Source organism: Talpa occidentalis, unplaced genomic scaffold (genome assembly GCF_014898055.3).
Source record: "Talpa occidentalis isolate TD23 unplaced genomic scaffold, MPIMG_talOcc4v2.1 talOcc4.13, whole genome shotgun sequence".
In the NCBI taxonomy this organism is placed as follows: Eukaryota; Metazoa; Chordata; class Mammalia; order Eulipotyphla; family Talpidae; genus Talpa; species Talpa occidentalis.
The window spans coordinates 78681550-78698196 of record NW_023601322.1 but is presented as its reverse complement, the minus strand read 5'-3'; the positions used below and the strand labels follow the sequence as shown (position 1 = coordinate 78698196).

At 40.3% G+C, this 16647-nt stretch overlaps 1 protein-coding gene across 2 annotated transcripts in view; it reads right to left on the bottom strand.

Moving 5' to 3' along the window:
- MARCHF3 (membrane associated ring-CH-type finger 3) overlaps positions 1-16647 on the bottom strand; it is a 139514-nt gene that overhangs the window by 99000 nt on the left and 23867 nt on the right. The gene's annotated exons all lie outside the window — the stretch shown is intronic.

Genomic DNA, 16647 nt, shown 5'->3' with positions numbered 1-16647 from the left:
ATTTTCTTACATTGTTGTTAATTTTTGTACAGCATTAGATTTCTCCCTTCCTGTGTAGTCTCCATAGTTCTTCCACCAAAGCATCTGAGTGAGATCCATCACCACAGATAGTCTCTTGTGCTCTTCCCTGCCCTATTTTGACCCCAACCCTTCCACCTCCCTACTGGATACCTCAGATCTATGGTCAGCTTGCAAGTTTTATCTTTTTCCTGACCCTTTGTTCAGTTTCTCCATATTTCACATGTAAGTGAAACCATCCAATATTTATCTTTTTTCTTCTGGCTTATTTCACTTAGCATAATCCCTCCCAGTCCACCGATGTTATGGCAAATAGCACGAGTTTATCTTTTTTGATCACTGAGTAGTATAACACTGTTGTATATATACCACATCTTTTGATCCATTCATCTGTTTTGGGGCATTTAGGCTGTTTCCATATCTTAGTGATTGTAAATAGTGCTGTAATAAACACAGGAGCACAGGTTTCCTTTCAAATTATTGTTTATGTGTTCTTTGGGTAGCTCCCTAGGAGTACAGTTGCTGGATCACATAGTAGATCCATTTTTAGTGTATGAAGAACCTCCATACAGTTTTCCATAGTCATTGGACCAGTTTATATTCCCATCAGCAGTGTAAGATGGTTCCTTTTTCTCCATATCCTCACCAGCATTTGTTGCTTCCAGTTTTTTAAATATGGGCCACTCTCGCCAGTGTGAGATGGTATCTCATTGTGATTTTGACTTGTATTTCCTTGATAATAAGTGATGTTGGACACTTTTTTATATGTCTATTGGCCAATTGCATTTCTTTGGCGAAGTATATGCTGTGTTTTGTTGATTAGTGTAAGCTCCTTGTAGATCTTTAATATCAACCCCTTAGCCAGTTGTATGATATGCAAATATTTTCTCCTAATCAGTAGGATGTCTCTTTGTTTTGGTTACTGCCTCTTTTGCTGTACAGAAGCTTTTTAGTTTGCTAACATTTACCTTTTCAGGTTTAAAAATTGTGGACCAAGGGCCTCCCCGGTGGCGCAGCAGTTGAGCACTGGGTTGCGAAGCTGCCCGCAGCCTCTGCAGTGCCGGTTCGATCCCCGGCTTCTCCCCGGCCACCGGAGGAGGGTCCCACATGGCACGCAAACCTCTCCTGCCGTCTGCTGCTCCCCTCAGCAGTGTACTTCGGTCCTTCTACCTCCTCTGCTCCCCGCTTTGGCTCTGGTGAATTCCCTCGCCCTCCCACACTTCTGACTGTACCCAGTGCTTGTATGTATAAATAAATAAATAAATCTTTAAAAAAAAAATTGTGGACCAAGATCAAACTCATATCTCAAAGAAAGCATCTGTGTTCAATATCTCCTTTTCTAACTCACTTTTTCGATTTCTAAATATATAAGAGCTGATAGGTTAAATAGAAGCCAAGTAAGAATGGTTCTCTCGGGGAACAAACAAGGCAGCAAAGGATCATGGGCTTTTTTTCTCCTGCAAATATATGTAGTTCTTTAAATAGAGAATCTATTTCTTAAACTGCTCTCCCATCTCCTAATTCACAAGTTTTTGTTTCTTGCACTGGCAGTTAAGGTAAAGAGGTGTGTTTTCTCTGCATAAGGAGCCAACATTCCCACAAATATTCAAGTTAAAGATAGAATCACCAAAAAAAAAAAAAAAAGATAGAATCACCATGCCATACATGTCACATTCATTTAAAGTGAGCTTTAGTATATTTACAAAGTTGTGCAACCATCACTATATTCCATTTTAGGATATCTTCACCACCCTAAAAAGATACCAGATAACCATCAGCATCACTCTCTACTCTTCTCCCAGTCCCTGGAAACCACTAAGCTACTTTCTGTATCTATAGATTTGCCTACTGTGGACATTTCACATAAATATCAGCCAATAGTGTCATACACATATACACACATACACACACGTATTGTGTGAATGTTCCATAAGAACCTGGGTAACACTGTTGTTGATTTTAACTTTCTTATCTTCTTCAGAGACTGCATCACATCTTGACGCATTTGGGAAACTAAGCAAGTACTACTGTCTTATCACAAATCTTTGCATGCCTATAGACATTTCCATGTCAAGTTCTTAGTACACCTCATGTGTACATATGACCTCAACTTTTTCCCTCTCCAAACATAATACTCCTTTTCATTTACCTATTTTTGTTATGATAAGACCATCTGCCCACACTTGCTTTAAAACTTATTTACCTCATTCAAGTCTAATTCATCAATCACGTGCTAGAAGCTGGTTTTCCCTATTCTGCCTCCAGACCTTTTCTTGCCTGCCTACTGTTGTCACCTCAGTGACACACCATGGCCCAGGCCCCAGTCATAGCCTGCCTGCTCAACTCTCTGTGTGCAAGCATCTCCTTCTCTAATCTTTCCTGCATCATAGCTGAGCCCTAAGCTGAAAGAGCTGCAGTGAAAAGCTGTGTCTTGAAGGCAAGGACAGGGAAGGAAGGGCAGGGGAGCTGGTGGTTTTGTTTGAACCCACAGAGGGCCCATGCATGATGATGAGGCAGGCTGTCTTCCCCTTGCTGAAGAGGAAGGTGAATGCTTGGCAGCACTTTCCTAGGAGGCATAGGCCCCATCTAGGTACTGCCTTAATCATTTGCAAAGTGCCCCGGATAACTAATATACAGATCTGGGATCTTACGGGAGCTTGGTGGAAAAGGATAAGCAAAGGCTCTAAAGTCAAAAGACTCGAGTTCCAATCTTGGTATACCAAATATCTAGGTTTTGTGATGCCTTGGTTACATTAACTCTCTGCCCATGATTTTCTCACCTGTGACATACTTCAGGGAAAATGTTCTGGGTATTAATTAAATCATATACAAAGTACAATGTAGAATTCCTGGTCACAGAAGCTGCTCAGATAGCAGGGGTGTGGTGTGAGGTGTATATATATATATATATATATATCCAAATTGTCTTTAGACAATTCAATTGAATTAAATTCTAAGTCAATTGATTTTTGACAATTCATGGCCAATATGGCTAGATGACAACCAAGAACCATTTTTTTGTCTCTCACAAGGCCTTACATTAGGGAGACTCCTTTGATAAAAGATAAAACAACTCAGTTGACTGAGGGTGTATGTGGACCTTACAACTAATCCTGACAAAGGTGCACAGCCAGGTTATAATCAGGTCATTTTTTGCTGTTTGGGTTTCTTAAGATGTAGGAAGGAGCACTGATGCATGTAGGTAGTGTGAAGGGCTGGCTGGTTTGGAAGTTAGGAGAACTCAATGTGCTATGTGATGGAAGGAAACTTCCACTGTGTACACATGGGTTTAGCGTGTTCTTGAGACCCTACTCACACAGCCAACTGACTGCTAATCAGACTTTTTTCTCTTCCCACGGGATCTGTGGACAGATTAAACAGATACCTGATAGCAATAGGCTCTAACATGCTTTACAACGTCTCCTCGAGGATTCTTAACTGTGAAAAAGGCTCTGGTGGAGTCAGCTGTGAGCTTCTTCATTATCTTTACTCTGCAGGAGGAACACTGGATTAAACAACATGTGGAGGAATCTCGTGGCTGGATGGCATATACACTACTCAGCAGCCTTTACAGGCCCCAGAATGGAGTTGGCTTTTACCCAGAAAAGCTGCTTGTTTTTTAGCAACAAAGGGACAGATGACCCTTTCTGAAAAGTGGGCTGACTTTGGGATGGAAGGGGGGGTAAGCTATCTGGAGGGTAGCGCCTGCACCCCCTCACCCTGTCTGTCCTTATCTGAGGACAGGAACTCTAGCTCTCTGTGCATGACCAGCTTTCCTGTGAGTCTGTGAGGCCACAGGCTGGTCACTTCCTCAGCTCAGGATCATGTGTCAGAACAGCAACAGAGCAGCCCAGAACTCTGACTTAGGGCAGGGATCTAAATGTGGCAGGGCTTGAATTCTCTGGTTTGGATATCAGCAAAGGCTATCGGAAGTGTCAGCAGACTCAGAATGCAGACCTCGTGGGGAGCTAACTTTGGACTGGAACAGCAGTTTACTCAAGGGCCCAAATCTACCCTCGCTGCCAACTTATGATTTATGATGCTGGGGTCAGTCCACTGAGAATAACTGGAAAGCAAGCTGAGGGAGCTAGTTCCATGACTATATGAGGCAAATCAGAAGCACAGGGTGCAAGCGGTTTTCTTAGAAGAGGACTAAACCAAAACAAATATTCAAATCAAAAGAAAGACATTGGAGGTCTGTTTTTAAATTTTTTTCTTACCTTTTATCTACTTCCAGTTCCATTTATATTTTTCATTTTTAATCAGCATTAGATATCTACCCCTCCCCCAACCGTAACATAGAAAAATTTACCAGAAGACATATATGATGGTCATATGACTAAGACAGAAAGTTCTTTAGAGTCAGGTGTAGCACAGGAAAACCCATTTTTGAATGGCAGTTGACTCTAGATGGGACTGGGGTGAGGATATTACACAAGACTAATGAAGGATCTTGCAACTTTAGGGGGTTGAAAGGGAAGGCAATGTCAAGATTCCTCAGGGCACAGGGATGCTACGGGTTTTTTGAATGATGTGATTCCCTGAGACCGGAATGTATCACCTCTAGAGGGCAATGGTTCTGGGATGGGCCAGGTGCACTGTTGAGGGGGGTGAGTCTTTATATTTAGAAAATAAGCTGGAGGATAAACCAAACTGGAGTAAAGGTGGTAGGGAAAGAAATAGGACAGGAAAATCTTTTGTCAGGATGGGGGGATGTGGAAAGAGTGAATAAGCAGAGGTTAGGTCCAACCAAGAGGAGAATACCCTGGAGAGAGAACACAGGGATAAAACCCAGCAGATCAGAGGAGGTCAACAGGGAACCAGATGGGAAACAGGCAGCTTCTCCAGAGCTGGTGATATCCATGCCAAAGCCCAGCCCAGGCCTCAAGTGAAAACAGAAGGAGCTGGCAGGAGCACAGGTCCTCTGAGAGTCAGTGATGCTTCTTGAACATTCTTGGATAATGGGTTTCTTTTAGGATCTGAGGGAAACGATAGAGCCACTCTCCAAGAAAATGTACATATGCTCATATTACTCCACCTTCACTTCTGAGAATTCACAGGCTCCCTAAAAGCCAAGTCACAGACCTGAGGTTATGAAAACCAGGCCCAAAGGATGCTCTCTTGCATTGAAAGGAGTGATAACAGGAAATACTTGAAGGATTATTTAATCCTTTAAACCTCTGGCAAACCAAGTGGAATAATATGAGACCTGGCCTGAAACAGGTCTGGATAATACATAATTTGCAGTGAAAATTAGTTAGGTACTTGAGGTGACAGTGGAGAGATGGGGGCTAAGAGGATAGAAGGCAGGTCTTAGGGGCATCTTGGAAAAAAAAGAAATAAAGAAAAATTGGGAAACCAGAGGTAAGGAGTGTGTGGCAAGGAAACTCTACCCCCAATTACCCCTAAGTGGTGGTGGGATAGAGGTCATTCATGGACTTAGTGAATGTCCCAGGATGACAGGGCCTTGTTTTTGGGGAATACTCTTGGCTTTTGTCACATGCACTTTACATTAAATGGACATGTTATTTCTTTATACCATGTGTCTGTATAGACACATCAACATCAACTCTTCTCTAAATTGCTGCCCTGTCTGCCTGCTCTACGTATTTGGACTTCCTTGTCCAGATAAACAGCCATCAACTGATTGGATGAAGCCATTACGGAGGGTAATATTCTTTACTTAAGATCAAATAATCATAAATGTCAACACAGCTACAAAATACCTCATAGCAACATCTAGACTAGTGTTTCCCAAACAATTGGGCACCATGGCCTACCCACACTGACATATAAAATAAATCATTCTGCTCTGTTTGCTTGGCCATTCTTTCCTTGAATCTGGGAATTTATTGAAATCTTTTTTCTTTCCCTGATGTTCCTTTCCAAGTTGCTTCACTAATGTGCCCACCCTCCCCAGCCCTTTTAGTATAATTGTAACAGGGTGGTCCCCCAGGAAAAGGGGAAGTTCCAGGTTCCCTGCCCCACCCCAAGGAGGGTGGAGCTAAAGAGAAGAGAAAAAGCTGGAGAAGAGACTGAGGAAGGAAGGAAGCAGGATGGAGAGGCAAAAGGAGACCTGGAGGAGGCACATGGAGCAGAGAGACACGTGAAGAAACTGAGCTTTGCCTTTTGGTCGTGGACTGCTTAAAACAGGTGTGGGTGAGAGACCCGTGGGGAGGTGACAATGGCAGCTTTTATCTTGATTTTGATTTTGCTTTTTTCCTTCCAGACTTGTCTGGTTGTTTCTGACCCTTTTCTGTGGGTCCCCACTGGAAGGTGCTTTAGACTTGTGGCAGGCTTTGGGGCCTTGCTCTGGGCCAATCCTGTTTGGGTGGACTTTTACCCACAAGGGGGATGGGTAACTGTGGGTGCTTGATTTAGAAACTATATTCTTTGCCTTTCCTGTACTGTTTACTAATTGTATTAAAGTTCCTTTTCATTAAAGTCTCATACGTTTTGTGTTGATGCAGCAGATGGCAGAACCTATTTAGAGAAGGCAGGTTTGTGGGGTATGGGGTGCCCCCTCCCTGCCCTGTAACATTATTTTATTAAAGTCTAGGGAAGCAAATGCTTTTTATGTTTATTCTACTGTCTCCTATCAGTAGAAATCCAAGTTTATTTGTTAAAGAGAACCTGATTAGTCATGTAAGTGTTTCTCCTAAGCACTGGCATGTCAGCAAAGGTTAGCAGTCCTTCTGAGATTAACAAAAGCATCACATGATTCAACTCAAATTTATTGGCTTTACATACTACTCTAGATAGATTTATCAGTGTTGACTCTTACTCATCTATTACTTTGTACTTATTTAGAATTTTTCAAATATTCCTAAGTTACAAAGATTATTGACAGAAGAATAAAAAAACGATTTATCAAGTTAGAAAGGGAAAAGGATGACTGAAGCGAACTAATAGCAAAAAACACACAATGAATAACAAAAAAGGCACTATATAAGCTTATGATTAACATTAAGCAGGAAACCACCAGAGTATCCATTACGAGAGAGAAGTGTCCTGGGCAAGGAAGGGCCTGAGGGTTGAAGGGGACTCTACCTTTTCAATACAAGTATTTCTGTGTGTGGTTTTTTTTTAAACTTAGACATGTACTACTTTCACAAAAACTTAGGAGAAAAAAGAAGTTTTTCAAAACTATTCTATCAGAAATGAAAGATTTTTTAGTTAACTCCTACTGAACAAATAAACTTCACCATAGAAGGAATAAACCTTCAATAACTAAGCTAAATAGGAACAATATCTAATGCAGTTTTAGAGCCTCAAGCAGCTAAACAATTTGGAAATTTCTGAACTGTCCTCTGTCAGGAAGCAAGAGAAGTTTTTTTAAAAAATAATGTAGTGACCACCTCTCCCACTCCCCAAATACTGTGGGATCTTGTCGATGTATGGGTGCCAGTTCACTGTAAATATGTATTAAAATGAACCAAAAGCTTGATGAACTGGAGGGGGGGTGGGGCGCAGATGCTTTCCCTTCCCTGGAAAGTGAGATTTGTAGAGTTCATTACTACTGTGATCTTGCAAATCATAAATTGTAGCATACATTTAGGAAAGGAATGTTTCATTGATAGTACTGATAGAGGACAAGAATAGAAAAAAAACTGAAAAGGAGGTGCGCCACAAGACCAGAAACCTGGCTCACACAAGGAGGTGGGGGGAGAAGAGATTAGCACTGCCACTGACACAGCTATGGAAACCAAGATCCTTGGCACAGACCACACAGTTGCAGAAACCAGTATCCTTAGGCACAGACTATGATCCTTAGGCACCGGATGCCTAGATGACAAAGTCTAACATCCAAGCAGGTATCAGAGGGAGCATCCAAAGGTAAAGATATGGAGATTGAGCCCATTGTAGAATCTCAGGTCCCTTTCAAATTCTACATAGTTATCCCAAATCAGCAACTGACCAGAAGGCTCACAAGGAGTGACTCCTCCCAAACAGAAGACTGCTAGATCAGTGCGGTCTCTGCACTGATTGGGGGCAGCACTCCTTCTGCCCACCTGTGACTATGCAGGTGCTTTTTTCACCAACTCTGTCCCTCTGCATGGCAGCAGCCTTCCTGCTGGTCCGTGACCAGTACCATGCCGGGGGATTCTCCTCATTGACCTCCCTCAGCAGAGGCCATTCTCCTCAAGGCCACCTGCCTGCAACCATGCAGGCCTTTCTCAGCAAACCTGTTCCTTTGGGGCAGCTCTTCCTGCCCACTTGTATCTATGTAAGTGTACTTTACTTTTCTGTCCCTTTTCCTAATAAACCTGTTCTTTAAATATAACTACCATCTCTGTCTCGTGGAGAAACTTGTTGGGAAACTCGCCATGTGCCACTGAAAGGGAAGCTCTGGTGAAACCTTTCCCAGAGTGAACCCAAGGACCCCACACTAACTCCAAAAACCACAGCAATACCACTATGAATACATTAATTAAAATACTTTTAAGCACATCAAAAATTATCAACTTGGTGTCTTTTGCAAAATAGCAACTTGCCTTATTAAAAATAAAATTTAGCAGCAAGAGAGTTTCTTCTATTACTGTGTTTTCTCCTCCTTACATCCATTATCACTATATTCTTTTCCTTGGCAAAAGCATTCCTTGGCCTGATCAAATAACGAATGCTGTGAACCCTGTAATATGCTTAATAAGTAAGAATCCTCAAAGACATTTCCATTTACTGGTTGCCCTTTAGAATTGATATGTAAGGTCTGCCAATGGGTCTTCTTCAGTCCACATGGAATATACAAAGTTAAACAACTGCAAATGATGGCAGTCCTGGGAAAACAAGCTACTGAACGATAAAAGGGAAGGCTTCTCATGAGTTTAGTTAATGACAAGTGAACACTCACAGAACTGCTGATCCCCAGAGCACATAGAACAATCAAAACCTATGAGTGTTCCCTTCATTTCCCTTCAAGTCCAACTTTTCTTCTGCTCTTAATATTTATGATCGTGCAGTTCTAAAAAAGTTCACCTGCATTCAAATCTATAGCTGGAACCAACAATATCTTCTTTCTCTGATTCCACAGGTATCACATTTATTGATCTTTACCACACTGTCCAAATTGACATTCATGAGAATGTCAAATCAGCCCCAAACACAAATCTTCCTGATGCTGTTGCAAAAACTTCCATGGCATCTCCAAGGACAGGCAAGTGCAGAGAAGGAAAGAGAGTCTGCAGCTTTGGAGCTGATAGGTAGGTACTGAATGGACATGCCTCTTAAGTAAATTCAGACAGAAAATAATCATTTTTCATTTGTTTTCCCATTTCTTTTCCATTTTGTTAAAGTGGAGATCTATTTTGTTAAAATGAATAAAATACAAAAACTCCATTGAGGTTAGGGCCTTTAGCTGAAAGTTTTCCTTAGTCAGGATCATTTAGTTAATTCCTGCTTAAACACTCTGAGTAACTGGTTCCTGAAGGTTAGTGGCTTGGTTTTCAGGTCAGGGTGCTGATACGATAACCACAGAACTCTAAAGGTCACAAAAGGGGATCAGCGGTACACAAGCCACTGATTTTATTCCCTTCCTGTTTTCGATACTCCATGATCCACAACAGGCTATAGGAAGGCGAGGACTCCAAACCAAATAGCTTTTCTGTTGTATTAACTGCACTGACAGCCAAAAAGCATAGGCAACAGCTCTCCTGAATTAGAGGTTCCAAGGACAGGTGTAGGGGCCAATAATCCTCTATTTCCACTCTATGAAATCTAGATGGTAAGAAATCTATAAGCAAAGTAGCTCCAATGGCCAGAATCTGAAAACACTTAGGTGTGGAACTAAAAAAAAAAATCAGTAATTAGACAATCAAGAATTTGAATACAACTTAGAAATATCATCCTTAAAAGATGTGTCATCTTAAGGCTCCCAGTATTGCACATTATCAAATGTCATCAACACACAACACCGGTGACTGCCTGAGGGCCTGGAAAATGACTTTGTGGCCCAGTAGATTTTCTGAGCTTATCTGCAAAGCTGCTCTAATCTCCCCTGAATATCAAGGCAGAATCTTGCCAAGTAGTCAAACACTCATTTTAATCATTTTGAGGTAGAAAAAAATATTCTGTACATAAATGAAAAGCTGGGCCCTTTGAGATGGGGTCTACATCTCTATTCTACTTCTTTCCTCTGAGTACACCCACAGCCAAGGCAGAAAAACCCAATCAACATCTTTAAACCACTCTTAATCTACATGAATTATATAGTTCTATTGATATTTTAAGTTCAAAGATGGTGTAGAGGTAGACTTAATTCTAGACCTTTCTCAGTGCATATTACAGGAATGCCATATAGAACAGCTACTTTGGAAAAATAATTAGGCAGTTTCTTGTAAGTATTAAACACACACCTGTCATTCAACCCAGCAATCCCATGCTTATGAATTAACATAAGAAGAAAATATCTGTTCACACACAAAAAGGCAGGTAATTGTTTAATGTGGCTTTATTCATAACGGTTCTAAATCTGGAAACAACTCAAATGTCCTTCAATTCATTGAGATAAACTGTGCACATCCATACAATGGAATTCAATTTAGCAATAAGAAAGAAGTAACTACTGATCTACACGACAAGGCCAGATCTCAAATGCATGATGCTATGTAAAAGAAACCAGACTCAAAAGGCCACATACCATGATATTCCATTTATATTACATCCTATAAAATACAAAACTCTGAAATCAGAAAACAGATTAGCAATGGTCAGAGGCTGGGAGTGGAAGGAAGAGTTGACTTTTAAAGGACATGAAAGAATTTTTTGGTGTGATGACACAATTGTGGTAGTCCCACAACTGTATTTATTTATTAAAATGCATAATGCTGTACACTAAAAATGGGTGAATTTTACTGCAGTAAGCAATACCTAAACAAATGCAACCTGGAAATAAAATCTCAGTGTAAAGAGTTCAATAATTAAGAAAGACAAACTTCAAAAGAGCTGATTAACTTCCCGTCCTGGGAAGCTGGGTCTGGTAGCACTCAGAAGCCAGGCGCTCAGGTACTCTTGGTCACATAGTTTAAATAAAGCACTAACTTGTAAATCAATAGAGCCAATGTGCAAGCATGTCAGTGAGCATGGGGTTACTCGTTTGGGATGTTTCTCATCAGAGAGTGCTTAACATTCTGACATAAAGGTGGTGTTTATTTTGCAGGATGCTACATGGGCTACTACCTTGTTTTGCTTAGACTTCTAACTGCCACTGCTTTCACAATCATTGTAGTCAAGAAATTATTTCAGACTGAGAAATCAAGTCTGCCCTGTATTAGTGTTTTCTATGATGAAAAAATTTGATCTTTATTCCTCCAAATGGAAATAACATGGAAAAAAGGGATTTCCTTAAGTCAGTATATTCTTATAGACTATTTGTATGAATTATTTTGGCAGAAAAATATTCATATTCTGGACATTCAAAGGTTTTAAAAAAATTTCTCCACTGGGTGCCATGACTACAATATATTGTCTCCATTTTAAATGGCTGTGATGTGAAAGTAGAGTTTATTTCCCCCCATCCTTTTCCCAATAAAAATATTTACTGAGAATCCATTATATGGAAATAAATGCTAAGGGCCAATGGAGTGAGAAACTAAGGTCCCAGCCTTTCGGTGGCTTACTATACTACTCGAATACCTCCAAAGAAGGGCAGAGGGTGATTGAAGTATTATAAACAGAGGTATAAATATAGTGCTAAGGCAGCAAGCAGGAGGAAAAACTGGAATAATCCAGGAAGGTGGAATTTAAGCTGAGCCCTTGAAGGATGTAGATGAGACAGCCGACATTCCAGGCTGAGGAACTACTTTATAAAGGACCCTTCGTAGTACAGATATCCTTAAACAATGCTGGCTGGCATTCTAGAGCCTGGAAACCATGAGTATTTTCTTTTTATCTTCAATGTCTTTGGACCTCAGTGTACTCCAATTCTCTCACACATCAGAATTTCATATATTTAAGGACCACATTATCATAAAAACTTTTCAGAGAGGACCCTGGTTAAATGGATTGCTTGTGATCAAGTATTGGGTTATAAAGCATGGGGAAGGGATTTTGCAAAAAACAGAAACAGGAACAGAAGAGGGCACAGTGGCAGCATGCTTTTAGAGGGTTAAAACACATGCTCCTCTCCAGTGGAGTGTGGATCCAAGATCTATAATGATCCTGGGGGTAGTATTAGCCAAACACTTAGAATGAATGCAAGAAAACCTTTACTGCAGCATTATCACTACTATTAATAAAACAGAAATTACCTAAATGTTCATCAACAGAGAACTTCTTAAATCAATAATTGATTATTTATACAAAACAGAGGTAGTAAGGGAAAGAGATAGAAAGACCTCCAAGAGAAATCACTTTATTTAAAAATCAGGGTGCAGAAGAGTATGCACAATTTATATGTGCTTATGCACACAAACTTCTAGGGTACATAAAAATGATAACATTGGTTGTATCTAGGAAATGAAAAATGAGGGTAGAGAAAGGGAAAAAATTACTATTCGATTTGTACCCTTCTGTATCTGAGCTTATTTTTAACCACTTGTGCAGGTGATGATGATGATGATGACATAAAGTATTAAAGAATATTTAAAAAATTTCCCAGGCCCCACCTGCAATTAGGTATGAGGACCAGTGGCTACTGTTGTAAATGGGCCAATAGGGAATAGGAGCTCAATTTAACAACTACTGAACATTTTAGCTTAATAAGAGGTTGCTGGATGTTGTCTCTATCCTTGAGCTGTTAACTATAGAGTTCAATGACAGGTTAAGACAAAGAGAAAGATATGATGTGACTATGTGAAGGTGTGAGAAGAAGTCTCCTGTTAGAGGAAAGGCTTAGAGTTTAGACTAGGGAAGCAGAAGCATCACAGAAAGGGCAACAGAATGAGAAAAGGTGAGCCCTTCAGTGGTCAAAAAGACACTAGCCTTTCTCAAATCCATTTCAGATTTAATTAGTACGGGAAGCAAGCAAGAATTCCAAAATCTGAAAATCCCGACTTCTCTGACACAAAGGAGATAGATCCCTTTCTATAACAGACTTGCAAGACAAAAGCTACATGGACCAAGACCCATGAGCTAGAGTTAATAATGAGAAAACGCAAACTAAGGCGTTCCCTCTTCCCCACCCTTCCCCATGCATCCCTTGCTGTGTACACATATATGCGTTTAAAACAAATTTTGATCTCCCTTTAGTTGTCAGGGGTAAAAGGATTTGCCATATATGAACAATATTTGTGCAGAGCAGCCAGCCTTTCTTTTAAAGGATTGTTTTTTTGATCAATGTATTTACTTAGAGTTCTACCTTAAGAACCTTCTTGAAAAACACTTTTTACAAGTATGGGAATAAGAGTAAGAAGAGAACTCCCCCCACCTCCCATCAACAAGCTTGTATCTCTCACCATCACTGGTACCTCAAAGTGGAAGGGTCAGAATAGTCTTCGGACTATTGGAATAGTCTTTACTGACAATTGATTAGTCAGTAATAGACTTTGGAATAGTCTTTACTGTAGGTTTAAATCTTATTTTTTTTAAAAGATTTATTTTATTTATACAAGAACTGGGGTACAGGCCAGAGCACGGGAGGGTGAGAGAATTCACCAGAGACAGAATGGGGAGCAGAACAGGCAGACAAACCAAAAACACTGCTGAGGGGAGCAGCGGGCGAGACAGGAGAGGTCTGCCGTGCAATGTGGGTATCTCCCTGGCCGGCCGGGAATCCAACCTGTGCTGCAGAGGCTGCGGCCATCTTCACAGCGCTGCTGCTCAACCCGCTGCACCACCCGGGAGGCCCAGATCTTATTTCTAATAGAAAATGGAATAACCTATTCACAGTTTAATTTTCTAAAAGCCAGCTACCCAAGATGACTTTTTACTTTTTTTTTTTTTTACTTTTTACTTTTTACTTTTTACTCTTTTTAAAAGAGTTTACTTTTATTTTAATCAAAGGGTCAAGATAATATAAGAAATTTACAAAAGAGAAAAGCTCTTGACACTGCTTACAATATGTTAGAATTTCTAGAATGGATACACTGTACCTACCAAAGAGACAGGAATGTTGTACCACTGTCCTCTTGTATGAAGTACTGACTATTCCCAATAACTTGAGGTCCAGGATGGGGGTGATCTGGTTTTCTTCTCATTCTTAGTCTCACATTCATGTCTGGGTCTGCATAATTGGTAAGATTATCCTTTTTTTAAATACCATCTATGACCTCTCTCTCTTGAGAAATTATGTTAAATAAGTAATAATTCTCTACTTAGTAGACCTGGCAAATCGTGGCTTGACTGTGACCATATCTGGAGAATTAGCCACTTATGCTATAAATATCAAAATAACAAAGGATCACAGTCTGTTATTTTAGAAAATGAACATAAGAAATAATCTGTGGATTGTTTATCACTAGACAGAAAATATGGAATCATTTTTACTATAGAAACCCACTGGAGGTTTTTGGAGATCTAAGAATATCTGAGGAAGAATGGCAAATCAATAAAATTTGACTTAAAAAAAAAAAAAAACCCCGAGGAAATACTGACAAAGGGGGAAAAAGAGCATTACCCTGGAATGATTATGCAATGTCTTCAGTGGCGGGAAGTAATATAGTTCACAATACAGGACACCTTAGATCGTAGAGGACTTTTTTTATTTTGTGTAAGTCACAAAGTAAGTTTAAACACTTCAAGTGCAAGAGAGAGACATGGATCATGGAAATGCCAGTGGCCATGTGACAGTCAGTGAGCTATATAACCAGGAATCAACCAGGCCCAGCTGCTAACCAGAAAACAGAAAGTGCAGGCTTACGGTGCACCAGATTCTGGTCTAGCAGCTAATAAAGCACAAGGTTCCTGCTCCCTTTTCAGGTCATTTCTTGACTTTTCTCATCTTGGAAAAGGTGCTCCAGCGTGGATTCGGGTGAAACCAGAGCTGCTACACTAGATGGACACTTGGCATCATACCTCCAAGCTTGATTCTTGACTTGGCTCTCAGGCGCCCAGTGCAAACATTCAACATTCCATGGGTGAGGTCACACAGGGAAGCCGTCAGGTGAAGATGGTCATAGATGTACTTTCTCATATGGGGTACAAGAGGCAGGGAGTTGGAGTAGGAGAAGATCAAGAATAGGAAGGGGAAGGGGGAGGGTAAAAAATACTTTAAAATCTACCCCAGGAGAAGGACAACTCACAGATATTTCTGTGGCTATCAACCTGAGAAAAATCATCTTTGGAACAAAAGTCTCACTCCATCCCCTGTACCACTCCCTCCTTGCCAATCCTCAGGTCATGCCAAAACAAACTGAAAAGCTTTAAAGGTCTGTGGTTAAAAAAAGCAGGCTCCAAATTATTTGTGGATGTTACCTGAAGAGGTCCCAAAGTGATAGAATGAAATAAAAACTAAGAACAGGAAGAAATATTGCCATATGCCACAAGATATCAGGAGGAAGGTGTACATGCCAAAAAAACAGAGAGGCTCCCAGAAAGTTCCCTCTCAGCAACCCTTCTCAAGGAGAGCTAGCACATTGAACTTTCCACATAATTGCTTTTCAAGTCTGTCTCCCAAATAATCCCTCAGTGAATACCTAAGTCAGCAAAACAACAGGAATTTTTATATTGATCCTGTAATGCTGGCAGGTCTGTGAGCTCCAGGCCTCACTAGGGGCAGACATAACACATTTGCTAGTTGGCATAAAAGTTTCTATCTAATGTAGATGTTTCAGAAAATGGGTCCATTTTCTTCCTTTTTCCAGATGGCAAACTATTTTATTTTACTTATACAATGATCATTTTTATGACAATTATGCCCAGGCCAGCTTTCAGTGGGTCTCTTATAGAATCTGTCTGCCCAGTACAACTTGCTGAGCAGCCTGCACCTTGGCCACATGGAGACAATTTATAAGGCAAAACCTTTAATGGCTTTACCTGTGGGCCTCAAAGCTCCAAACTTCAATCCTTAATTTTCCAGGTTACTTTCTCACTGACTTTCAGATTTGACCCACACTGTTCTATTCCCAGGCATAAGTTGAACCAACCATGATTACAGTTTCTGCCCATCCAGTCACCTAGTGGTAATATCTTCCAGCTGACTCAGACCCTGGTATTCTGGCACCTGCCACTTCATGGGGGTGGCCATCCTCTACAAAGAGATGTATTTTCAAAACATGGCTTGTTTCCAGATGGGGAACTTCTCTATAAGTCAAATAATCAATGTAACTTATTTATTCAACAAACATATCAAACATCTATTATTCTAAGGCTGTTAGTGCTGAAGTTAAGGCAAATAAGGCTCCACCCTTTTAGAACTTACCCAATACTACTGTACCACACTAAGTAGAAATCAGTTCACACATTTGAAGCCATATTACTAAAGCAATAATACTTTGCAATCATTCTAATTTTATATTTTTCTAAGGGCTATTATCTTTAATATTAAAGCTCTTAAGTCAAAATCTTACCAGTGAAATGAAAGAGACCTTTAACATCGTCTAACCAACTTAATCTATGTCATTTTTATTCCCCATTTCTTTAGCATACCTTACTCATTAACCTCCCTCTCTATAGCCTCAACAAGTTTCTTTTGGAAATATGTTTCCCAGAGATTTATTTTTCTTAATACCTACTTTCATACTCACCTCTTGATAC